At 37.3% G+C, this 27,043-nt stretch overlaps 1 long non-coding RNA gene across 2 annotated transcripts in view; it reads left to right on the top strand.

Moving 5' to 3' along the window:
• The window catches only part of LOC118239553, an 89,932-nt gene extending 73,656 nt beyond the window's left edge, over positions 1-16,276 (top strand). The window contains exons 3-4 of one of the 2 annotated variants that reach the window (XR_004771997.1): positions 14,356-14,389; positions 15,859-16,276. This is a non-coding gene — a long non-coding RNA (uncharacterized LOC118239553). Of the gene's footprint in view, positions 1-14,355 lie in introns of both variants that reach the window. The other variant, XR_004771996.1, reaches the window with a different exon arrangement.
• The last annotated feature ends 10,767 nt before the right edge of the window (positions 16,277-27,043 follow it).

The following is a 27,043-nucleotide window of genomic DNA, read 5'->3' as shown; positions in this document are numbered from 1 at the left end:
AAAAATTATTATGATCTCTGGAAACTTTCTAATTAATGTCTTTGAAATTATGGCTGGCTGCACTACATAGAGAAATCTTGAGGAGCACCTGGAAAAATTCACCATCACTATAGCCCTTAAGGGAACCAGTGTAGCCAACTCATTTATCTCTTTTTGCAATCCTCCTTGAAAAACACTCCTGATGACTCCATTCATAGCAATCATACTTTTAAATGTGTAACTTATTTTCATGTAAGCATTTGTTTGGATATGGCTTAAAAGTTTCAAGCTATGTCTTGAAGTTGTATATTTTCTGAGATGAAAAGCTTAGAAATCATAAAAAGCCTCTAAAATGTAATATTGCAATGGTAATTTAGTTCTTTTTTTTGGTTTTTGAGACAGGGTTTCTCTGTGTAGCTTTGGAGCATATCCTGGTACTCTCTCTGGAACCAGGTTGGCCCCGAACTCACAGAGATCCGCCTGCCTCTGCCTCCTGAGTGCTGGGATTAAAGGTGTGTGCCACCAACTCCCGGCTCTGAAGTTCTTTTTTATTTCTAAGTATGTTCTTCAAAATGGTCCTAGGAAGTTTAGCCACTCAAGACAATTTAACAAAAAAATCCAATTATCTGCACTTTCTTTTTCTTACTTTAAAAGTATTTATTTATTTTATGTCTGTGAGTACTTTGTCTATCTGCATGTATGTGTATCATGTCCATACAGTGCCAGCAGAGGTCAGAAGAGGAGATTGAGTATCTTGGAACCAAAGTTACAAATGACTGTGAGCCATCATGTAGGTGCTGAAAACAAAACCCTGGTCTCTGCAAAGTTATTAATTGCTGAACGTCTTTCCAAGCCTTGAACTGTCATTTAAAAAAAATTGAGATCACAACATAATTACAGCATTTGTCTCTTCCCTTTCCTCCTTCCAATGCCCCTCCACCATGTTTTCCTCCTTGCTTTCTTTCAAATTCTTGGTTTCCTTTTTTATTAAGTATTATTCTCTGTATATACACATACTACATACATACATTACATACATACATACATACATACATACATACATACATAAACACACTGTCTTTTAAAACCTCCATGTTTCCCTCCTTGCTTTCTTTCAAATTCTTGGTTTCTTTTTTCATTATTATTCTCTGGAGATACACATGATACATACATACATTGTATTTTAAAACCTCTCCTTTATTGTAGCTCACATGGCTCACAGCTGGGTACTTTTATATGCCCCCAGCACCCTGCATCCTGCATAGTACTTTCTGGTCCTATGAAAGCAAACCAATAGGAAGGAAGCTTCCTGGTCAGTGCCAACTTGATTCCTACATGTACTGTGACCAAAGTGTGTGGTGTATTCGATAGCAGTATCTTGCCAACAGTGCTGATGGGATAACAAGACAATAACCTGTATTGTTTGGGGGGGGTGGTTGTATACCACAACTAGCATTGGCCTTTTTGCGAGCTATGGCTTCCAGTGTAGGGTAACTTAAATTTAATTGTGTGTGTGTGTGTGTGTGTGTGTGTGTGTGTGTGTGTGTGTGTGTGTGTGTGTATGTGTGTGTGTGTGTGTAGCTAATAGGGTAGTAGGATTCCATATAGCTTTTTCAAATATCTTTATTGTTAGTCACTGACCTCCCCCACCTCCACCCCATCACTCATCCCTCTCCCCACATAAACTTCACTTCATATCACCTGTGATCTATGATTTTTCCCTTCTATAAGATTTTTCTTCCCCCTACAAAATTTTCTAGCTTACTAGATAGTGTATCTATTCTAAGCTAAACAAACTAATCTAAATATTTGACGCTAGGATATCCATGTAAATGAAGACATAGGGCATGTGTCTTTCTGGGTCTGGGTTCACACACTCAATATATTGGTTTTCAGTTTTATCCTTTTACGGTCCAATTTCATTATTCTATACAGTTAATAAAAATCCCATTTTATAAATGTTTAACCTTTTCGTTCTCCAAAATCAGTTGTTGAATGTCTAGTCTGTTCCTATGTCATGGTTACTGTGACTAGAGCAGCTATGAGCATGGATTAGCACTTGTCTCTTCAGCCTTTGGGTAATTGCTGAGTAGTGGAAAAACTGGGTCACATGGCAGATATACTTTTCTAATGAACTACTATACTGATTTCCATAATGACTACACTAATTTGTCTTCATAAGCTTCCTACATTCTCTTTATCCTCACCAGCATTTCTCTTTTATTTTCCCTTTTAATTTATTTTTTGAAAAATTTATGAATCACTATTATCGTCTTATCATTTCCACCCTTCCTTTCCACTTCCAATGTGTGTGTGTGTGTGTGTGTGTGTGTGTGTGTGTGTGTGTGTGTGTGTTTAGCCCTTTAGATTGGATAAATAATCACAAGTAAAGTCAGATTGGTGGACAATCAGGGAGCCTGTCTCTCTGGAGAAGACTGCCACTCTGTTTCTTAGCAGTATTAATTGCCTGTAGCTCTTCATCTGTGAGTGGGTCCTTAGGAGGTTTCCTCCATTCATGTTGGATTGTCAATTTATGCTCTCATTGCGTGGGTCTTATTTAGGTAACCATATTGTTGAGAATACATGGCTCAGCTTTTCTGTCATATTAGAGAAGACACTATAGCAACAGAATTCTACTCTTCCATCCTTTACAATCTTTATGTTTCCTTTTCTGCAGTGTTTCCAGTCTTAGATGTATTCTTTAGGTTTGGGCACCATTCTCTGAACTTCCACCAGTTGTGAATTTTTTTTTAATAGTCCCCATGTGCTGCAAATGATGCCTCTTTGATGAGCTACACTTATCTGGAAACTCATAACTGGTCAAATTGCAGTGAATAAGTGTTTGTGTAGGACATTTGTGATACATGCCCATCTCCCAAATGCTCAAGGGCCACAATAGAAGGAGATGGCAGAAAGATTATGAGCCATCAGAGTCAAGAGAGGACCTTAGTGATAGAGTGTCTTTTGGACTTGATAGAATTGCTACACTTAAGCTCATAGCTCTCATGGTCATCTACATAAGACTTGCACAACATCAAGCCAATCAACATTCCTGCATAGATAAGGAAGGAACATATGAGTCCCTACCCCTAGCTGAAGAGATACAGGCAGTTCTGGAAAAGGACAATTAGTTGTGTTTAAATGTTGGCTCCTGGCAAGTTGGCTATACTCCAGTAGCTGACCCCACAACCAAAGTATGTGAATAGCACAAATTTGATTCTTCAAGTTATATATTTAAAAAGGATAAGAAATTGATAGGAAGTACAGGTGTGTCAGGGTTGGAGTTAAGGGAAGGAGAGTTAAGCATGGTAAAAACACATTGTATACCTGAGTGATACTGATAAACACATGGTCCAGTTTGTTGCACTTTGTAAAGCAAGAATCTTCATGTGGTTACTATGCATCCATCCACAGAGTTAGCCATACATTCTACAAACAACACCAGGGTAGCAAGTAGAGTAGTTATGTGTGCTACTTATGTCAGACCTTCAACATACATTAAAATTTGATGATGAGTGGTCTAGACACTGAGAAATGATCATTAAGAACCATGTATCTCCTTTAAACTTTTAAGATCATACTGAAATATACTACTTGGTGGCTACATGTAGTTCAAGGATAAGTAGAGGTGTAATTTGCCATTTGTACCAAATTAAATCAGACTTTCAGTTCAATCAAAACAGCTTGCAGCTGGATGCAATAATCTGATTTCCTGACACTCAGAGAAAAATTGAAGCCCTCCAAAAGGCCCCTGCTGATCCTCAACATGAAATACAGTTTGCTGGCAATTTCACTCAACTTATGAATGCCCTCATACTTAATAAGCTAAAAATGCAAATAAAGCACAAGGTTAGCAGAGATGCCTCTCAGGTAACATTTTGTTGCACCTAAATGAAACACAGAGCACAATGCTTCTAAAGGATCATGCTCTTGTTCCTTCTCAAAGCAGCTATTTTGTTAAATATGCCATCAGATAAATCTCAGTATTAGTGTCCTGGGAGTACTGTTTTGACATTGGATGTGTATTACAAACATAATAAAAGGCTTCAGAGAACAAGTTGTGAAATTTCAAATGAATAACTTGCTATTTTCTTGGGAAGGTGATGAGACAGCCTAATGTGAATCCTCAAGCGTCCATTAACTGCCTATTTTTCAAGAGTGGGGATCTAAACTTACAGCAATATTAGATTCCAGAAAATTAGCTCAATTTGTAACAATTGGTATTTTTCAGTAATCTTATGTATAAATGAATAAATGAAGGGTGTTCTGTATGTTAGATGTACTTCCCAGAATGGAAGGAGATTTCTTGTACTTGAAATTTCAGTCTTCTTTTGTGACTTATTATGAGGTTTCAAACTGATTCTGATCTTTGGTTACAAATCCCATCCCCTCTTTGAGAATTATACAATTTAGGGAAGAAGCAGAGTGTCTAGCAGAGGTTCTCTGGATTATGAGTTCTCAGTATAGGGTGTATTTGCTCCTGCCCTTCCCAGAGGAGATCCTAACAGAAAATAGGTGTCATTCATCATGGATAACTGAGGCAAGAATAATAAAATGAAAAACTTGTGGATAAAACCAAGACTGATCCAGACCCCTGAACATGGATGTCAATAGGAGGCCTCTGCACTCCAGGGAGCCTCTGGTGGTGGATTAGTGTTTTTCTCTGGTGCAAGAAGGGACTTTGAGAGCCCATCCCATGTGAAGGGTTACACTCTGGCCCTGGACACATGGGGAAGGGCCCAGGACCAGCACAGGAAGATTTGGTGGACTTTGCAGAGCCCCCGTTGAGGGCCCTACCCTGCCTGGGGAGTGGTGGGTGGATGGGGTGGGGGGGCTGGGGGTGGGGGAGGAGGGATGGGGGTGAGGGGAGGGAGAGGGAGAAGGGACTTGAAACAAGCTTGTTCCCTAACAAGAACTAATAAATAAATTAAAAAAAAAACAAGGGAAGCTATCTTAGTATTTCTGTGAAGAGACAATATAACCAAAGATATTCTTATAAAATTATTTAATTGGGGTTTGTTTACAGGTTCAGCAGTTTAGTCCATTGTCATCATGGTGGGAAGCATGTAGGCACATGATGATGAAGTAACTGAGAGTTCTACATCTGGATCATCAGGCAGCAGGAAGAGAGACAATGGGCCTGGCTTGAGCATTTGAAACACTAAAGCCCATCCCAGTGACATAATTCTTCCAACAAAACAATACCTACTCCAACAAAGCCATACCTTCTAATCCCTAATATCTATCAAGTGGTATCACTACCTAATGACCAAACATTCAGCTATTTGAGCCAATAGGAGCCATTATTCAAACCACCACAGATGATGCCAACCAGGAATGTTGAAGCATCCAAGCTACCATAATAGTACAGCCATAACCATCACTTAACCTATGGGGTAAAGGGAAGAAATGGATGTTTAGAATTCCATGAATGATGCAACTGGCAAGTGTCAGCTTGGGAGGTCCTGGGGTTTCTAGTAGGGTGGAAAGGAGAACCCCAGAAAGGAGAAGCTCAAGGCAGTTTAGTATCCCTGGCTCTCATACCTCTGTTCTCCAAACGATACCCCTATTTGAGATAATTCAATGAATACCCAGAAAGTTAAGGCCATCTTGTCAGCCTACTCCATCATTTTTGAAGTCACTTGAGCACTTCAACCTTATTTATAGTCTTGTCTACAGTACAAGGATATATGATACTGTCATTTTCAAAGGAAAAAATAACACTAGCATGGATTTATTTATTAATCTACCTTGGTATCGAAAAACTACAACACACAAAAGTATCTTTTGATAAAATAGTATAGTCTTCTATACTATGCCCTATATCTTAGGTAGTAGGTATGAACAACCAGTTGATCCAGTTCTTCTTGTAATAGACTCTACTTAGTTGTTTTGACTTTTATATTTTTACCAATTTCTTGAAAGCAAAGAGGAGGCTGTTTGCTGTCAGGATTATTTCTAGAAGGTTTCAGTATCTGTGCCTCTGCCTCACTCTTCCAAGTCCACAGTAGCATATACATCAGGGTAGAAAGTTGAGAGACCATTGGGGGAAAGCACTTGTTCACTGAAGACACTAAAAGACCTCACTAAACAATTATTTATTCTAAGATAGCTGAGAGAAGCTTTATTTAATTTTCACCTATGTTGAAATAATTTGATTGCATCTTTTAAAGGGACTTTAATCATTACTTTTAATTCTTACCAAATATATGCATATATATGCCCCTCTAAAAGGTGGGTTAATATTATGCTAACATTCTTTTTTGCCACCATCACAAGTTTTATTTCTCTTTTCCTCTTTTTAGAGGTAAAACAATAAGCCCCCACCCAACCTTCTGTCTGTGTGTGTCTGGGGGATGTGTATCTGTTTGTGTGGGTGTGCTTGCCTGTATATGCACATGAAGGCCCAGAGGAAGACCTTGCCTCACATAGTCTTTCACTATCCACCTTATTGACTTGAGAGGCCATCTGTGATTGAAATTGGAGTTAGGTCAATGACAACAAGCCTTGGAATCCTCCTGTCTCTGCCCTTCTCTAGCCCCTAAGCTCTAGTGTTACAGGTGCACATATGGCCATATACTCTGCTTTTCATGTGGGTGCTAGATATTTAAACTCCAGTCCTCATGTTTGTGTGCAAGTATTTTAATGTGTTAAGACTCACCCCAACTCTCTTAATCTTTTAAGCATAAAAACCAAAGCTTGACATAATTCTTTTCACATTAACTGTGTTGGGAACTTTTCCTGTTATTTAACATTCCTAGATTTTCTGTTCATTTGTTCAGTTGTGAGAACACTTTCACCACTGAAAATCTTGTTTTCTTCCTGGAGTATGTCATAGAGTCTGACTCTCTCTAGCCAACTGTTGACCTTAATCATCTTTCTCTTTGGGCTAATTGCCTCTCAATCTTTGAAACCCTTACTTCACTCTGACTTTCATAGTCTCAGGTTTGCACCTTAGTCATTATTGGTCTTAATGGAGCCCCATTCAAATCTGCCTTTCCACAGGGGAGATGGAACATGAAACTCATTCTCCTTAGTTAAAAGGCACTGAACCATTTTGTTATGTGACAGCTTGCCAGGAGTAGTTGACCCATTCTCGCATCAGTAGTGCCAGTGCTATGATAAATGAAGACAGATAGCGCCCTATGCTTCTAAGGAAAATGAAATGCATGTAGATTCCCTGAGTAGACCTTTGACCACATTATAAGGACAATGCAAGTGGAAATATGGTGGGCCAGGGAAGAAAATGCAAGAACTTTAATCAGACCTTCCCATCTGGCTCTGTATCAGCTGTCTATCAGACAAGAAATGTCATCAAAGCCGAGTAACTGCCATCTAACCTTCCCAAATATTACTGTTTCTAGTGGCAAGGGTTATCGGCCACTCTGATGCCAGTTCAGTTTGCTTTTGGTTACCCGAGTTAAAGTCAATGATACACCATCCCTCCCTGGCCCTGTTTCAGTTATTGTACTGGTGATGTGGGTCAGAACCTATAAATAGTGCCTTAGGATTCCAGATAATGGGACAGAATTCTACACCAGGGAAGATGATCTCCAATCATTTATTATATAATGGCTCTGTAGAAATCCAGACATATGAAAAGCAAATAATGCTTGTTCTTCTAGAGAACAAAAGGCAAAATAGAATAGAAGCCAGAATGGTTTCATCCATTTCTAGTTAGGCTCTTAGTTTCTTGGATTTCTCTACTTTATGTACCTGGGCATCCATGGAAGACTGCCTAATTGGGATGGGACATAAAAAGATGCTTGAGAGAGGAAGGGGATACAATCATTGTTGGCATAATTCTTGTACCATTTTACTTGCTGATACCAATGTCTTATGCCTTTACCATTTCTTTGGCCCTCCTTATGTATTTTTCAATCCTTTTGAGTCTGAACTTCTAATTTTTCCTTTTCATCAGTTTCTGTCTCTGATTTTATTTGCACTCTCTCTTTTCAGTTGGCCATTATTGTTCCCAGCTTTACAGATACTTAGGAACCAATTTGTGATTATTTACCTGTACACTGCCAAATTAAACCTAAACTCTTCTCTGGGTTGCTTTTGTTTACCTATAGAACTGTTTTTGTTTGTGTAAAATTATAATGTTTGAAGTTCCTGACTAAAGATTGTTTCTTCACTTTGACCACAGTATTCATGATTGTGATTCTTTATAAAATTAGCTTTCTAAGTGGGGGCTCTGCAAAACCACCATTTGACTCTTATGTGTCATGTGCTCAGTTCAGTGCCCTTTTGACCCATATAATACTGCATCAGTAGCTATTATTGTAGAAGCAGAATATGGATCCATAAAAAGGAAGGACCAGTCTCAGTTTCCTGTAGCACTTTATAAATAATTCAAATACTTTTTCCTCAAAGAAAAGGAAAAGAATTGAAAGAAACAGAGCACTGGTATTGTCAACCCTTCTGAGATACTTTTCCAACTTCTAAGTTCATACTTTCAGTGTAAAACATGTTCAATTCGCCAGTGCAAGGAAATCATTAAAATATCTCCATATAAATTTTATATTAGTCATTCTGTAAGGAAAACCAGAATGTCTGCATTAAACAACCCATATCTTTAACATGGATTTAAAGATATGTTAAAGAGGATATGTGTCCTTTTTGTTGTTGTTGTTGTTTTGTTTGTTTTTTGGAGATAGGCTTTCTCTGTGTAGCTCTGATTTCCCTGGAACTCAGTCATTCACTCTGTAGACAGGCTGGTCTCGAACTCACAGAGAACCACCTGCCTCTGCCTCCCTAGTGCTGGGATTAAAGGCGTGTGCCACCACTTCCCAACTCTCTTCCTCAGCTGCAGGTAACACATATTAAACTCTCTGATGGATCTCTTCAAGGCCATCTATTGGTTAAATCTTTGATTCCTACTTGTTTGGTTTTTGTTTTTTAAAATTCTTTAATTACTACTCATATTTACATATCAATCCCCCCATTCCCTTGCCCTACCATCCTCCCACTTTCCCCACAAATCCCCCCCCCAACTAACCCTCAACATCTCCCCAGGGATAGTGAGGCCCTCCAGGGGGGACTTTCAAAGTCTGTCATATCATTTGGGAGAAGGCCTAGGCCCTCCTTGCTGTATCTGGGCTGCAATAGTATCCTTCCATAGGGAATGGCCTCCCAAAGTCCATTTGTGCTCTACGGATAAACACTGGCTCCACTGTTAGTGGTCTCATAGACTGTCTTGGCCTCCTAGCTGGCACCCACATTCAGAGGGCTTGGTTTTGTCCAATGCTGTTTCTGCAGCTTTATGACTAGGGTCTCCATGCTATCAGGTCCACTGTTTCTGCAGGTTTCTCCAGCCCCATCTTGACTCCTTTGCTTATCCTTCCTTCCTCTCCACAACTGGATTCCAGTAGTATGGTTCAGTGCTTAGCTGTGGGTGCCTGTTTCTGCTTCGAACAGCTACTGGATGAAGGCTCTAGGAATGGGAACCAAGGTAGACATCTATCTAATTATAAGGGAAGGGCATCAATGGCATCCTCTCCACCACTGTCTGGCTTCTTAGTTGGGGTCATCCCTGTGAATCCCCTAACATTTTCCCTGTGCCAGACCTCATGATTCCTATTTGTAAGGAAGCAGATTTCCCTGCAACTAACTTGAAACCACAGGCTAAGTGAGTAAAAATGGTAGATTTTTTTTCTTTTATTTAAAGACACCAAGTTTGATTTGCATTCAAAATGGATTAGAAGATTTGGGTCTGGCTAACTGTATATGGACTGGCCCCTGTCACTTTTTAATAGATTCAGAAACTGTATAAAATTTACTGTTCTCAGGTCTCTGAAATATTAATGGTTGTCAGCTTGACAGCATCAGATAGTCAGATCCACAAGACTATAGTAGCTTGGTAGATGATTAAAAAAAATAGTGACTACCTACTCTTCAGTCACAAGCTCAAGGATTTTAGGTTTATTTTGGTTGTCATCTAAGTAACTTAAAGGGCTTTTCATCAGGCCAAATGCACCTCTGTCCAAACCATACCTGGCTCTCTGGACAGAAGACACATATATGTACATGTTTCTAGCCCAAATTTATAGTTTTTGCTAGGACTCAAAGTTTTCACTTCTGTTCCCAGTTTAAACATTTCTTAAACAGGTTTCTGCTCTGGCAGTCACACCTGAGTATCAGTTGCTGACTACAGGCCTCTCCTAAGGACTGTCATCCCTGGACATGCTGTGGATGTGAACCAGTACAGATGATGTGGACACCCCCTGTCTCTGCAACAGAATCTACCAACCAGCTGCTCCTGATGGATACCCCATTGTATATATTCTCTTTTTGCTTTTTCAAAGACTTTACATTATTATCTACATACATTTCCTTTAACATTTTGGTCAAAATGGTTTTTCTACCTCACACCCCCCAGAGAGGGATAGCATGTTGATCACCGGAACTACAGATTTAGATAATTTATCTCATGGAACATACTTACTCTACAATCTTTACCCATCAACTCTGACTTACTTTCTGTTGACACAAGCCTGCCTTTACTTTTCATTTCAAATAATTTTAACAAATAGTACTTCCTGAAATTTAAAAGCTTCTGTATAGCAACAAAGAGATGAACAACAGCAAAACAACTTAACTATACATTTGAGACATGATTAGTATATAGAATATACAAAGAATTAAAGTAAATACACAAGAAATCAAACAACCCAAATAATAAGTTTGCTATCAAAATGAACAATATGCAAAAGATGAAATATAAAAACCCAAAAGAGAGGAAACCATTTCAACTTCAGAATTACATTGAGATTGTATCTTAGTGCAATTATGATGCCATTTATTATAAAAAAAACAGCAAGTACTGGTAAGAATGTAGACAAAAGGAAACACATTGTTGTGGGACTATAAACCAGTCTAGTCATCATGGAACCCAGAGTAGTGATTTCTCAAATTACTAGAATCAGAGTTGTCATATGACCTATTTGCTTTACTCGAAGGTGTGTAGCCAGAGGACCCATGTCAACCTATCACACAGATACTTAAAAATCATTGCTTACTATGGACACAGCTAACATAAATGAGTTATAGATACAAACAAGCCCATGTGTTTAACAACAGAACAATGGCTAAAAGAAATCTGTTATAGATACACATTGGAACATTTTCAGTCATAGTGAATGAAGTATGCCATAGGTAGGAAAATGTGTTTAACTGGAGGTAATCCTACCAATCAAATTAAACCAATATCAAAAAGATCTGTCAAAAATAAATTTAAAGACTCACAAAATAACAAATGCTTTGAATAAATAAGTTTCATTTTTCATTTAGTCATCTTTTTTGAGTTTTTGTCCATGAACCTGCGGTCTCTTCACTTCACTATTTCTGACCCTGGCATGCTTGCGTCTTCTCTCATGCAGCATGAAGCATGCAGTATGCAGCATGCACTGCTCCACTAGAAGCTCCATGTTGAGGTAAAACTTTTAACTGAAAGCAACTATCACATACACTGCTCCTTAATACCTCTAAATTAAAAATATCATTGCATGAATAAAAATGCCAAGTTTTTCAGACTTACCTCTATCCTTAACACACAGACCATACCATACCACATCAAACACACATACATTCACCATACACACACCACAGACACACATCCACACACCACACATCCACACATCCACATGCACACTCACACAATACCACACACATATTCATTACACACACACACACACACACACACACACACACACACACACACACACACACAACGTGTGTAAACATATATTAGGCTTTGTTTTTATCTATTTTCTCTTATACCTCTGAATTTTCTAACAATTAAAAAATGAAAACACATTGCAATTATTCTGGTGAATTCGGACAGTATACAGTGTGAGTTTCAATAATGCAAATTGTATAGCAAAATTAGAAAAATAAACAGGGTTATACACCTTCATAGTTAGCATTGTTCCGAAGAAAGAATTCTCAATAGAAAGAATTCAATACTTGGTTTTAAAATCTTGGGTCTCTAACTGTGGTGCCAGAACTCTTTAGTTAGAAAAGTTAAATGTAAATTTTGACTTATACTGAGGTTACATGACATTTGTCAAAGGTTGTTTGTATAAGTGAATTTCTGATTAAAATAACTCACTTGTGTGTTTGTGAATATTTATGATTGGCATATTTCAGTAATACTTGTCAGGTAATGAGTAAGTACATGGAAATTTAAAGAACATTGGGGATGAAAACATTAGCTTATAAACAATTTCTAGAAAACAGAGTTCTTTTAACATAATGGACTTGAAAACTAGCATCTCACAGCAAAATTATGGATATTCTGGGCCAAACATGAGGATTAGAGCTACTTCAGTGACTTAGCACCATTTATGTCATATATTTTTAGTTGTAACTTAGTTAAAACAGAAAAGGGAATAGCCTATGGGAGAAAAGAAATAAAACAAAATGGTAAGAAAATGCACATATTTCAGGTACAGGGTTACATATTTTCCAAATATAACCTCAATTATTTCCCACATAAATACTAGGAAGGATTTAGTAAAACCTTACAAATGAAAACACTAAGACTTCAGAAAGTTTCAGGACAGTGTTTCAGCTTTTAAGGCAAATAATAAAAAAGAAAGAAAAGAAAAGAAATGGCTTAAAAATCAATAAGATATTTCATGATGCCATTGTCTTTTATAACTGAGTAATATTCTATTGTGTGGACTCTTTTGCCATTTGCTACTACGCTTTCTTTATCCATTGATCTGTTGAGGGACATGTAGATTGTTTCAGGGTTCTGAATATTATGAAAAACCCTGTTGTGAGCATAGTTGAGCAAGCATCCTTGTGGTATGATTGAGCATCCTTGGGGTATATTACCAAGATTTGTATAGCTGGATTTGAGGTAGGTTGGTTTCCAATTTTCTGAGAAATTACTGTATCAATTTCCAAAGTGGCTATACAACTTGCACTCCTACCATCAGTGAAGGAGTATTCCCCTTACCTTACTCCACATCCTTTCCAATATAAGCTGTCATTAATGTTTTTGATCTTAGCCACTCTGGCAGGTATAAGATAGTATCTCAGAGTTATTTTGATTTACATTTCCCTGATGGAACAACTCTTTAGGTGTATCTCAGCCTTTCAGATTCTCCTGTTGATAATTTGTTTAGATCTGTACCCCATTCTTAAATTGGATTATTTGTTATTTAGACGTCTAGCTTATTGAGTTCTTTATATACTTTGGAGATCAGCCCTCTGTCAGATGTGGGGTTGGTAAAAATCTTTTTCCCATCTGTGGGCTGCCATTTTGTCTTATTGACAGTGCCTTTTGCCTTACAGAAGCTTTTCAGTTTCAGGAGATCCCTTTTATTAATTGTCAGTCTCAGTGTCTGTATTATGGGTGTTATATTCAGGAAGTAGTCTCCTGTGTCAAAGTGTTCAAGGTTACTATGTAAAATATTTATATGCATGTAGTGTAAACTATGCTAGTCTAAATACCAAAACTATAAAAGAAATGCAAATATGTCTGCTTCTGTTCCTTTTAAAATAAATCAAACAGATAAAAATTAATGGAAGCAGACTTTAAATCCAGGTGGCTCTTGACTCTTGCCAGTGAGTTGACAAATTATGGTGTATTTAACTGTGAATGCTCACCTGATTTGGGCTGAAGATCATAGATAAAGGAAGAATGAAGCTTATCTGACATAGGGGTATGCACTTAAACAGGTAGTCAAGGATGTGGAATGAACCAAAAGATCTCAAACGTAATTGTTTATACTCTGTGGGATAGAAATAGTTGGTGAATACACAAGCCAAGCAGAAAATAATTTTAAAAAAGGAAAAAAGAAAAAAGTTGTTTCTAACCAGAAAATATTCAAATCAGCAGGAGATGACACTGAAAATGTATACAGAAGTCTTAGAAATGATAAAATTCCTAATCAGACTTTAGTAAACTCAGTAGGCAAGGCCATCCAAAGAACAGCTAATGAATTATTAAAGTGAGACATGGCCTTGGATTAAGATAAAAAGGAGCTGGAAGATGATATCTTCTAGAGGACATAAAACAAATGTGACAATCAGCAACTTTAAAAATACTGTGAGGATGTTAAGGGGGTGTTATCTGCTTCATGCATTTCTCTATCAATTATGCATCTTAAAGTAAACTTAAAGAGATTCCTAATTAAGCTCCCTGTGCAGCTGTCAGAGGACTTTTTTTTCTTTATTTAGTACCAAGCATAAAGTCTGTGATAAAACATCCATGATTGCAAATACCAAGTGAAAGAGCAAATGAATTAAAGATGTGACCATCATTCTAAACACAATTCAGGTAGTTTCGGAGTTGGTTTTCTCCATGATTTCAAACTTCTTAATTTGAAATTTTACACTGTCTTCTCCCTCCTTTTTTTCTAGAGAGGACATCTCTGCAGATATGATTTAATTGAAGGTGAGTAAAAAGTGTGGAATTATATAACCACAGGAAGGCTGACCTCATGGAGGGAGAGGACTGGGGCCTAGAATTGAGAGTCTAAGTGGTTATCTATAACTCTAATTTTCCATGCTTCACCAAGAAGGTATGCCTTGAGAGCTTAAGTGTAAAGAAAGGATAAGCTATCTCAACTGCAGTTTCTCATGAATAGGTCAAGAACTGGAGTCAGACTATAGAGGATTACTTTACAATATAGTCCTGTAAGAGCAAAGACTGGGGATCGAAATGGACCTTTCTCCAAGAGGGTACATGAGGAGAGGCAAGGACAGGCTGCAAGGGACCAGCATGGGCAAGAAATATTTTGGGAATAGTCTGCTAAATTTTGATTGTGTGTTGTAGAGGAATCTGAGCACACTTAGATGGTTCTCTGCCCAACCATTCATGCTTGAATATGCATCACCAGGCACAATTATTGGAAGGGGAAGTGGGTTGGAGTTAGAAGAATGTTGCTGTTTTACTGTCATTTGGGGGAGAATATTGGACAGAGCCCTGGTGGACCAGTAGAATCCTAGAGTCAGGAGCAAGGGAAGCAGGTATGATGACAATGTTAGATCTTCCTATGTCATTGTGGCAGATGAAAGCTCAATGTTTGTAGGAGACTACCAGAGTAATTTGCCAGTAGCAGTTTGCCAGAGTTCAATGGGATAGATTGTGTATAGTGAGGATAAAAAAGGCCCTGAAGTTAGTCCTTAAAATGGATATCCCTTTATCACTGCTGTGAAGCAAGTTGCCTTCCTTCAAAGCAAGAAATACTTATATTGGGGAAATAAGACTAAGGAATGCCTTAAGGAGACCCACTAAGTCTCAAAAAGTCCTAGTGTATGTCATTGGCAAGATCTAATGGCCACTTGATAATGCTCTACTAGAACCCAACTGTCAGGCAGAAGAGTTAAGAAGCACAGAGCACAAGACAGAAGGATGCATGTTTTGTTTTTGTTCCACTAAGAATGAAACACTTTGTCACAGAGAAGTCCAAAGGTATATTATATAAACACGAAGTATCTTGCTTCTAGCTCAATTTCCTATCATTTTTTAAAAAAAGTATTTAAAATTTTCCTCATGGGCCAAATTGGTGGCATTTGTTTTTAAAGAGAGGTTTGAAGAAAAGAAAAAGAAGAAAGGAAAGGATATTTGCTGGATTTTTTTAAGGAAAGCTCTTTGAAGCCTCCTGGGGCTGATCCACTTAAGCTCCACTAGCTAGACATTAACTTCACAGCTACACGAGCTTCAAACACTGAGATGTGTGGATTTTATTGTAGCTCACTGTGACAAACTGAACCTTTTACTTCAAAATAAAGAATAAAGAAAAAAATAACTCTTCCATCATGTCCTGGACATAAGACAACATAAAGCAAGGGTGATGACAGACTTTTGGGCTTCTCTGTGATCCTTAGTATTTTCAATTTTAATGGCTTTTGTTGTTACAGGCATTTCAAAGAAAAATTAGGAGGAATGTTGTCTACTTCTAGGCATACATAAGACTTTGAAAGTCTACCTAGAGGTTTTTAATTCTTAATGAATTACACCGAGAAAGTAAGTTGTTTAGTGTGAAAGATTGCATCATTTAAGTATTTGTATATTGACATTATTATATTATTATATTGTTTTTGGACAGGTTCTCACTATGTAGCACTGGCTGCCTGGGACTCTGAGAAAGCAGCCTGCTTCTGCCTCCTAAGTAGTGGGATTAAAGGCCTGCATCACTGCATCCAGCCTTTGAAGTAAAGGCCACTACTCAGACTTCCTCTAACAAACCAACAAATATATTTTCCCCACTATGCTCTTGACTACACTACTAATTTTGCTCCTATTTAATTTTCTTTTGTGTGTGTGTGTGTGTGTGTGTGTGTGTGTGTGTGTGTGTGTGTATGAATGAACATGTCTGTGTCTGTGGATTGGTGTATGTATGTATGTATGTGTGCATGTGGAGGCCAAAAGTTAGCATTGAGTATTTTTTCAGTCACTCACAGGAGTGGTCTTTATATTTATTCACTTAAATTAATTTTTGTCTTCATTCCTGAGACTATGCTATCTTAAAAAATTATTGAGCCATGACTTCATAACATTTAAATACTTTTATTGAGATAAAATAATTAATAAATTTTTGGTGACAAAGAAAAGACATGACCTATTTAAAGTATAGCCAATGATCTTTTAAGTAAACTGATCAAGCTGTGCAACCATTACCATCAATCAATTATAGAATATTCCATTTATGCCTGTAATATCTCAGTACCATTTATTGTTAATTTATTAATTTATACTTGCCTTTCCTCTTCACCACAGCCAGGTTTTGATTCTGTAGATTTTTCAAAATATATTTTTTAAATTAAAATACATCACTTTCCCCTTTCCTTTTCCTCCATCCAATCCCTCCATGTGCCCAGTCCCTGACCTGAATATCTATCAAAAGGATGATTTCTTTTACTTTTTACTTAAATACACATCAACACACACACACACACACACACACACACACACACACACACACACACACACACACACACCTACAACATACTGAGACCCATTTTTATTGTTGTGTGCATATGATTTGATTTCAGGCCTGACTATTTGTGTCAGATAACTAACTGGGGGCCCATCCTTTGGACAGGTTAATTTTAAACAACTAAATTATAAAATAAAATTGTAAAACTAAAATATATTACTATGAAATAATAATTTATCTTGTAGAAGGCCATGTCTCTAAATTCAGTTACTACCTAATTTAGGGTGGATAGGGTCACAACACATGAATTTCTTTTTCTTCTTCAAAAAGTTGTTTATTCATTCTTCTCTCATATATACACCCCTCTCTCCACTTTCTCCATTTCTCAAATCCTTTACCCCGGATCCACACCCCCTGACTCTTCTCCCAGAAAATAGGGAACCTCCCAAGGTCATTAGCTGAACATGGCATAACAAGATACAATACCAGGCACAAGAACCCACATCAAGGCTGGGAGAGGCAATCCAGTGGAAGATGAGTCCCAAGAGCTGGTGAAAGGATCAGACACACCCCACTCTTACTGTCAGGAATTGCATAAGAACACCATTACATATATGCAGATGACCTTGCACAGACCCATGTAGATTTCAGGTGTGCCCCTTCATTCTCTGTGACCTCCATGAGTCCTGTTTAATTGATTCCACATTCATGCTCTCCTGGTGTCCTCAACACTTCTAGATTCCACAATTCCTCTCTCTTTAATGGGGGTGGGTGAGGGGGTGGGCATGTGTATGTGTATGTCCAAGGGAAGGAACATGATAGAAACTTGCAACCTCTCTGCCTTAATAGTTGGTTGTGGGTCTCTGCATCTGCTTCCATCAGCTGCTAGAGGTAGCCTCTCTGATAATGATACTGGACTAGACACATATCTATGAGCATAGCAGACCATCATCAGTAATCATTTCATTGATATTTATTTATTTGTTTATTTTTTGCCAGTAGTGTTTGGTTCTGCCCTAGGTTTCTGGGTAATTTAGCCCCAGGTTCCTTGTCATTCAGGCAATATTAGACATGGACTCCTTTTGTGGCTTGTGGAGTGGGCCTCAAATTATACCAGTCATTGATTGGCTACTCCAACAAGTTCTATGCCACCCTTACCCTAGCACATCTTGTGGCTGGGTTGGTATCCTAGTCATACCACTGGAAGGCTTCCCTGGTTACAGAAGATGGTCAGTTTAGGCTCCATACCCTCCATTACTAAGAGTCCTTGATAGGGTTACCCCCTTAGATTTCAGGGAGTTTCTATTGGACTATGTTTCCACATCAACCCCACCCCCATGCCCTCCAATTACACTTGTCTCTACCCTTACTTTCTCCTTTCCTCTCCCCACCTGATACATCCTATTTCCATTCCCACCAACCCCTAGTCTACCTACAAAGTTTATTTTATTTCTACTTCCCAGGAAGATCCATGAGTCCCCCCTTGAGCCCTCCTTGTCACTTAACCTCTCTGGGTCTGTGGATTATTTATAGCATGATTATCATTTATTTAACAGCTAATATCTATAGTGGGAAATTACCAATATGGAGCCAAGTGGAAATATAAGGGTATTTAATAGGGAAAAGCCTTACTTACAGACTGACCTAGCCAGCTGGCTTGGCAGCGGTCTGTATACAAGCCCAAAAGTGAAACTGAAAGAGAAACGCAGTCCCCTGAAAGTCTCACTCTATGTCACCCTGACCACGCCCTTGCAAGTGTGGTCAGGCACACCTGTAGCCAGCCCCTAAGTCTTTGTGCAAATGTTCTAAGCCTCTTTTAAAATCCTGTTCTATCTGCACCCACCTCCTTTTCTGCTGCTCCTCCAAAGAGGCAGACCAGCATTTGAGCCTCTCCCTTCCAGCCCCACTCTCTTTTCCTCAATAAACCAACAACCTGAGAGTTTGTTGTATGGTGTGATTCCTCCTTGCCACAGCTACTCCAACAATAATTATTTCACATGAGTTACCATTCTTTTAGAAAAGTAGTGATATGTGCTTCCAACACCTAATTTGTGCACCTTTTGAAAGGTGGGGTTGAAGATTGATTGAGATTCTTTTCTAAAATCTCTTGTATTCAGTTGGTGAAGCTTGACTTTATAGTTTCTGTTTGAATTCCTAAAATTTTCATTTCCATTCCCTCAGTTTGTGTTTTATTTATTGATTCTATTTCCATTTTCAGACATTGAAAAGTTTTACTCATTTTCTCCAACTTTGTGTGTGTGTGTGTGTGTGTGTGTGTGTGTTTATTGGTTTTCTTCAAGGGATTTATTCATTTCCTCACACTGTTTTTTCCCGGATTTCTATGAAGGATTATTTCCTGTTTAAGAATCTCTATCACCTTCATATTGTTGGTCTTAAGGTATTTTTCTTGTGCTGCAAATATGTTGGAATTTTCAGGGCCTGCTGAGGTAGGATAGCTGGGCTCTAGTGTGGAAACATTGCCCTGGATGTCCTTGTGTTTTTATGCTGGTGTCTAGGCATCTGTGTTTGAGATGATTTGAGGTTTGATGCTGATTGACTCCTGGAGATGCCTTTGTTTGTGGGTGTATTGTTCTTTGCTTCTTTTTATTTTCTCTCTGGATTTTCAGGAAGTATGATGGTTGTTGGTTGCCTGTTTTCCTTGACTGCTCAGGTAGTGTTCATAGGAAATTCCCAGTGATGTTGGAGGCTGGAATACTGGCATGAGTTGGGGGAAGGAAGGTGCAGGAGAAGATCTTTGTGATCCATTGGGAAAAAAGAAGAACACAGCAGATTTCTTCCTACAGGGCTGGGTATGAAACTGGGGGTGGGACTGGGGGTTGTGTCTCAGGAGCATCAGGAGAGAGGTGTGGGTCTGTCTTCAACATATTTGTTGCCCTGGCAGGAGCAGCCCTTGTGTTAGTAGGGGGTACATGCTGGATTTGGGGTCTGGACCACAGCAACAAGTGGGTCAAGGAAGGGTTAAAGGGGAATCTGTGGGATCAACAGGAGATAGGAGTGGGAAAGTAGGGGTGGTTGTCACATGTGCTTGGGACAAGAGGGGCATTGGAACTGGGGGGGGGGAACAGAGAAAGAAGGGGAGGTCTTTGGGAAGCCTACCTGTATTTCTGGCAGGTGTGGCCTGTGGGTAACCAGGGAGCACCTGCTGGTGGTAGGGGCTGGGATAGAATGACTGGTGGGAGGAGGGAGGTTAGAAGGGTGAGATCTATGGGATCCATAGGAGATGGGAGTGGAAGTGGGCAGGTAAGGTTGCCAAGGAGGTTCTGCTACAGAGCTGGGGAGGAGATTGGGGGATTGGATCTGGGAAACAGCAAGAGAAGGAAGGTCTATGGCCAGCCTACCCGGTTTTCTGGCCCAATGATGAACTTGTTAGTGCTTATTTGTCCCCAGCATCCTACCAAGAAACATGATGTAGCTAGTACCAGTTTGTTACATGATTACATCAACAACTTTATTTACACTCACCATTAGTAATTTTGTTTCTGTGTACACATATATAATGCGTATGGGTGTAGGCTTGTGTGCCCTGGATTTTAAGGATATAGTTCTAGGTTTTTAAACATATGCCAAATGATTTGTTGGAATTTTTCCATTTATTTTTATACTATGTAAATGGACATTTTTGATTTATATGTATCTGTGCACCAATTGTATACAGTGCCCATGGAGGCCAGAAAGTGGGCACTGTATTAAGAAAGAAGTTACAGACTGTTGTGAACCACCATATGGGTGCTAGGAATCAAACTCAGGTCCTTTCAAAGAGCAAACTGTACTCCAAACAGTTGAGCCATCTATCTAGACCCATTTGTGGGGATTTTGATCACATAAGAAGTTAATATAAAGATTGTTTTTGTCCTTCAATAATTATAAATAGCACACGTTTTCTACTTCTTTTTAAAAACAATTTTACATTTGCCATTTGCTTTAGTCTGACGTTTAAGAAACCTGAATTTCCAAACCTGTTTGGAAAACAGCGTCTTTTTAGAAAATATCAATTAATCATATGTATAAAAATAATAAAAGTTTAGTTATCTATGAAATTAGTTTACTTCCTATAAATCACACTGCCTACTCTCTACTATGGGGTTTTTAAGTCCACTGGCTTGCTTAAAGATTAATGATAACTATATCATTGAAACTATCATTGTCATAGGGGATCGCATGATTTTGTTATTTCCCCTTGAATGTGAAAAATGATGCACGAGCTTGTAAAGCCTCATTTTTGCTTTATTCGCTTGGTTCAGCTTTCTTAGACAACAAGTTCAGTTCAAAATTAATCCTTTCTTTTAACAGCATCAGCTATAGCAAAGGGAAAATGCAAGCTGGGGATTGTTCTATTGACTTATATAAGTGTGCAAGATCTTGTCAAAAGGGTATGGCTGATTGCTTCATATGCATTTATAAAACAGACCATCCTTTTGGTTCTGGGATATATTGTTAAATGCCATGTGCTTTAGTAGTTCACTATCTAGCAAAAGAATGTACCCACTCACTTTAGAATTTAGTATGGCCAGGAACACAATGACTTTAGCCAGACATGTACTTGAGACACAAAAATAGTATTCCATTAAGCTTCAGAACTTTAATCTAAGAGGAACCCTGGAACTGTCAGTGTTTTTTTCTTCCATTCATAATATTTATGTAACCAGATACATAAACAATGTAAAACTCAGCATAAAGGAAAGATCATAGTCACTTGTTCTTAGCTAGTTGGTATCTCCAAATGACTAGGAGGAACTCTAAAAGTATGTGAAGTAACTGGGCATCTCTTTGTCTGTCTACACATGTGACTGTGTATATGTATCCATCCATCTACACAGCCTTCAATCCGTCTATCCACATATCTTTCCAGTACAGAAGGTGCAAAGTCTGGCAATGAGTGGACTGTAATAGAGAAATTTATGTCATCATAGTAGAGATCTCTTATGATATCTGAGATAAAGCAAAAATATACCCAGGACTCATAAAATTATATAGTTTCTACATGGTTCTGCTTTGAAAACTAAAATAAAATGAAAGCATAGCCACTTATCCTTAAAGAAATGTTTATATTTCACTCCTTATATTGTTTCTTAAAAATGTATTTTTAAAAATAAATTTTAATGAGTTGTGATTAATTGTAATTAACTTTGTGTGCTTTTATGTGTCTAAATGGATTTATATGTATCTGTGTGGGTAACTGCCTTATTAAAAAATAGGCATTTGCTGCCCAAACTGATGACCTGAGTTCAATCTAAGGGATTCATGTGTTGTAGTCCTTCAGGCAGTCCTCTTCTCTCCACACACAGGTTGTGGTACATATGCATGCATGTGCACTCACATGTAAACACAAACAGTTAAAATATAATTAGATATGTTGTATATACACATAACATAAAATTTTCTCGTGAAGCCTGGCAGCATAGTTCGTTGCTAACTGTTTCATTAGCAAGTACAAAAAATAACTTCCCAACAAAGCAAAATATATCACCCTTTCTCTCATCATTGCTACTTCATCTTCAGAGTGAGCAACCGCTGATCTATTTCCTTTATTGTAAATAGAATTCTTATGGTGTAGAGTTTTCACAGTACAAAATTTTTATAACACTTTTGAGATGACTTAATTGTTTTTCTTACCTTATCTCATAGACTAGAATCTTCAGTGTTGCCAAAGTGGGAAAAATTCCCTTTGCCATGTTTGAAGTATTAGTGGTAAATAATCGCTTCCTTAACCATTAAGTGTGATATGTCATTTAAGCTGCTACTAGCTGCCTATTTTCTAGTAAAGAAGTTCCACTCATTTTCTGTTTACTCAGAAAAAAATTAATTTGAATTTGAATTCTGAGACTGTTAAAACACCTTTGTACCACCTATTGGGGTAATAATTTTCTGTTCAGTTTGTTAATATGAGGTTAGATTGACTCAGATTATTGAATTATTCACATCAGTGACAGAGTGTTCTATCAACATTTGCATGATAGGATGGTTGCACTCATGTTTACACACACATACACACACACAACACGTGTGCAAACATTCATTATCAATGTGCATAATGTGTTTATATAGCAAAATCACACTGTAGTTTTAATTTGTTTAAAATATTCACAATATTTTAAAAGGCTGCACTATTTTTTCATCTCCCTTTATGAGTTGTCTGTTGATTCTAACATTTTCAAAAACTGGATTGTCCTTATTGAATGTGTAGGAGCTAATTGCATATTCTGGACAGTTGTCTTCTTTGATGCACGGGTTGTAATTTTGTTAATGAAGTTTTTGAATTAACGAATTCCTTTAAACTTCATAACGTATAATCTATCAATTGTTTTGCCAATTACCAAGAGTGATTCAATATGTTTATTAAGAAGATTTTGGTTTGTAAAAATTATAGATTTCCTTCTTTCTAAATGTTTTGAAATAGTAGTATTTTTGTTTTGGTAAGCTAGCTGTTTCAAATAAATTTCTTGTGTATCATAGTTGTTGTGTATCATATAGTTGAGGCCCATTTACTTCAATTTGGATATCCAGTTATTATGATACAATTTACTGAAAAGATTTTTTCCTTAATTACTTTGATCTGTTTGTCATAATTTTGACTAAACAATTGTAATAGCATGTGGTAATCTATGTTATTGCTATATATGTTTAGTCTTTCACCAGCAACACATTTTCATGACTTTTGTAGTATTGTGGCATGTCTTAAGGCAATAACAGCAGTTCTCAGAATCTGTACTTGTTCAGGTTTTCTCCATCTTAGGTCCTTTAGTATCCATACTTCTTTTAAATAATCTGCAAGCCTTCTTCAGATTTCTACTGGGGTTATGTTCAGTTTCAGATTTAGAGGATTCATGTATTTATACCATGGAATTTTCTATCTCTGTATATTCTTATTTTTTGATGTTTTGTTTATATTTAACTAATTATTTACTTTATTATCTTAGTATACAAATCACATATTCTTCTATAATTATCACCACCACCATCATCATAATCTCCAAAACTAACCATATACTCAGACACAAGCAAGTCTGACTAGATACAAGAAAATTGAAATAACACTCTGCATAATATTGACCAGTACAGATTAAAGCTGGATATCAACCACAACAGAAACAACAAAAAGATTACAAACTCACTACTGAATGAAAAAATGGGTCAAGACAGAAATTAAGAACAAAATCAAACCTTTCTAGAATTGGAAGAAAATGAAAGCACAACATAATCAAACTTATGGAACAATGTGAATGCTATTATGAATGGCAAGTTAATAGCACTAAGTGCCTACATAAAAATTTGGGGAGATTCCCATATAGTAACAACAGAACATCTGAAAACTCTAGAATAAAAAGAAGAAATCATATCCAAAACAAGTAGATGGCAAGAAATAATCAAACTCAGAGCTGAAATCAACGAAATAGAAACAAAATGACAATGCAAAGAACCAATGGAACAAAAAGTTGGCTCTTAGAGAAAATCAATGAGATTGATAAGTCCTTATCCAATTAACTAAAAGTCAAACAAATTAACAAAATTAAAGACGAAAAGGGGATATAACAACACACACCAGGCTTCCTTACATATTAATATTGGGATTTGTTTTTCAGAACCTGAAAAGCTTAAATTCTATAATCTCAGCTTCCTGGTTCATGGTATTTTATTATGGAAGCCCTAGCAAATGTATTCTGGCTTAAAATTCTTAAGAATTTCTTTGCCTTAACAAATTAACACATTTTAATTAATTGTCCCTCAACAAAAGGACTCTGGCTTTAGACAAGGCCTGTAGCAATCTAGAAATGAAAAAACATAATAAATGTAATAGTTTTTAAGCTTCTAATTTTTTTAGACAAGTTTTTACTATGTAGCCCAGATAGGCTGAAAATGGAGATATCTCAGTACCTTAGTGTTGTGCTATTGACATGTGTCACATTCCTGGCTAAAGCTGCATATTTGTGTATTTAAAGAAAACATTCAGAATAAATAACAACTGAATTTTGCCAAGTCAAAGAGAAAAAATAGTAAATTAAGCCTTACTCTCCATAATCTCTTACTTTTTGGGGGTCTTAACATTTTTGTGGGATATTATTCATTCTCTGTATTCTCTCACCAGAAGAGAATGTTGCAAAATTAGGAAGGTGTTAAAAAGAAAACCTTTTTCAGATAAGAGGTGATCTTTACTGACTTAACTCTTGCATGAGTATTAGTATATAGACTGTTTCAAGTAATGAACCTTAATGTGCTTTTATTTTCCCATATATTAAAAGAATACCTTTACTAGTTGTAGAATTCTAGGCTGACAACTATTTCCTTTCAGCACCATAATAAAATTATTTTTCACCTTGAAAGGTCATAAGCTGTCATTTCTGGTACTGTAACAAATACTTTGGCTTCATTTCAATTGTAGGTATTACATAGACATGTTTCCATTATACTGATATGGATTTGTGATTAAGTAAATATTTCTGGGTAAAACTAGCTCTTCAGATTTAGGAATGTTTAATAGTTGAGATGCAGGAACTTTAGAGATGTTGAATTGGTAAAAACTGGTAATTGGTTTGGGTCAATAGAAGTTAAACAGTTCCTCACACTGATTTTCCATGAAGATAAAAAATTTCTACAAACACAGGCAAACATCTAAGAAAGGCTGATAAATGTGGGCTAGAAAGAAGGGAGTGTTCCTGTGGTCTTTGCTCTAGTTCTTGCCTTCAGATTCCTCCCTTGAGTTCTTGCCTTGGTTTTCCTTGATGTTAAACTGTAACCAGTAAGCTCTGTAAACACTTTCCTTCTCCAGGTCACTTTTGGTCAGGGTTTTATCCTAGCAACAGAAATCCAACTAGAAAAATTTGAATTGTGGTAGCATCAGAGTGATAAGAAAGTTTTCTTTTTGAGATGTAAGAAAGAACTTTACTAAGGTGTAGGATTAAAGTTTGAGGTTAGCACTAGGTAACTTAAATGTAGAAAGATAAAGAAGATCTCTATAGCTTTGAATAATCGATTGCGAATTTGAAAGCAGGGTTTCCCCCTAACCACCATTAAGTTTCTTTTCTATTTTTAAAAGCTACAATAAAGCTGCTTGAAATTATATCCAAATCTGGATGTTGATTTTTTTAAATCAAAAGCCAACAGAGTTTCCTTCTGTTGCAAATTTGGAAGGGTATTAATTAATTTATCTGCTATCATGTCCTTATCCATGAGTGTAGAAAGATGGCTTGATTAAATCGAGTTTCTTAAATTCTTAGAAATGCAGACAAGTTTTATTTTCTGTGTAAGCTTGTTAGGATTAGCTAATTCACAATTCAGAAAGCAGTCATAACTTAAAAAGGAAAGTTAAGTTGGATTATTTATCATAGAGCTATTGGGAGGTAATCTTTTAAGACTACGAAATAGGAATAGCTTATCATTTTACTACGGGGTGCTTCAAATATATTCTGTCTTTGTTATGGAGATAGGGTATGAGAAAAAAAAAAGCTTTGGGGAAAGAGAGCATTGAACTTTCCGAATAAAACATCAATTTTTCCTTCTGTTCCATCATGAATACCGTGCACTTACCCCCAAACTGTCACTCATCACTCTTCAATTTGTGTTACTAATCCACAGTCAGGTGAAACTGAGAAGCTAGTATAAAACTTCCCTCACACATGAAGGAAGCTGAAAGGAACATGCAAGTAATATAGGCAATGATCAGGAGAAGAGATAGGGGTCTTGATTGTGCTCTGTCAAGTAAAACATTCAACTCAAACCTGTGCTCTTAAATTTATCTCATACAAGCCTTAGAAGCCTTTTTTTTTTTTTTTTGCCTGTGCCTGATAAATGCAGGGAGGCAGATCCTAGTGTGAAAACTGCCTCTTAGGACTGAATAGGTGCAGCAGAGATGCATGTTCAGTACAGTATGACACAGTTTATGTTGTACATGAGATACACTATTATTTATGTTAGATCAGGATCTGGTTGTGTCTTTCTCCTATGGAAATAACCTAAACACAGGCTGGTTCCTAAGTCTCCTGTGGATAAATCTCTAATGGTTTGTCATATGAAGAGGAGAGTTGTTGAGTGGAGATTATCTTTTAGGGGCATTATGTACATGTACATGTATATGAACATATATGTGCATTTACTCTGTGTGTGTGTGTGTGTGTGTGTGTGTGTGTGTAGGTCAGAGAATAAACCTGGCT

The sequence above is a fragment of the Cricetulus griseus genome (genome assembly GCF_003668045.3).
Source record: "Cricetulus griseus strain 17A/GY chromosome 1 unlocalized genomic scaffold, alternate assembly CriGri-PICRH-1.0 chr1_0, whole genome shotgun sequence".
NCBI lineage: Eukaryota > Metazoa > Chordata > Mammalia > Rodentia > Cricetidae > Cricetulus > Cricetulus griseus.
The sequence above is the reverse complement of the archived record's forward strand: the minus strand, read 5'-3'. Positions and strand labels throughout refer to the sequence as shown.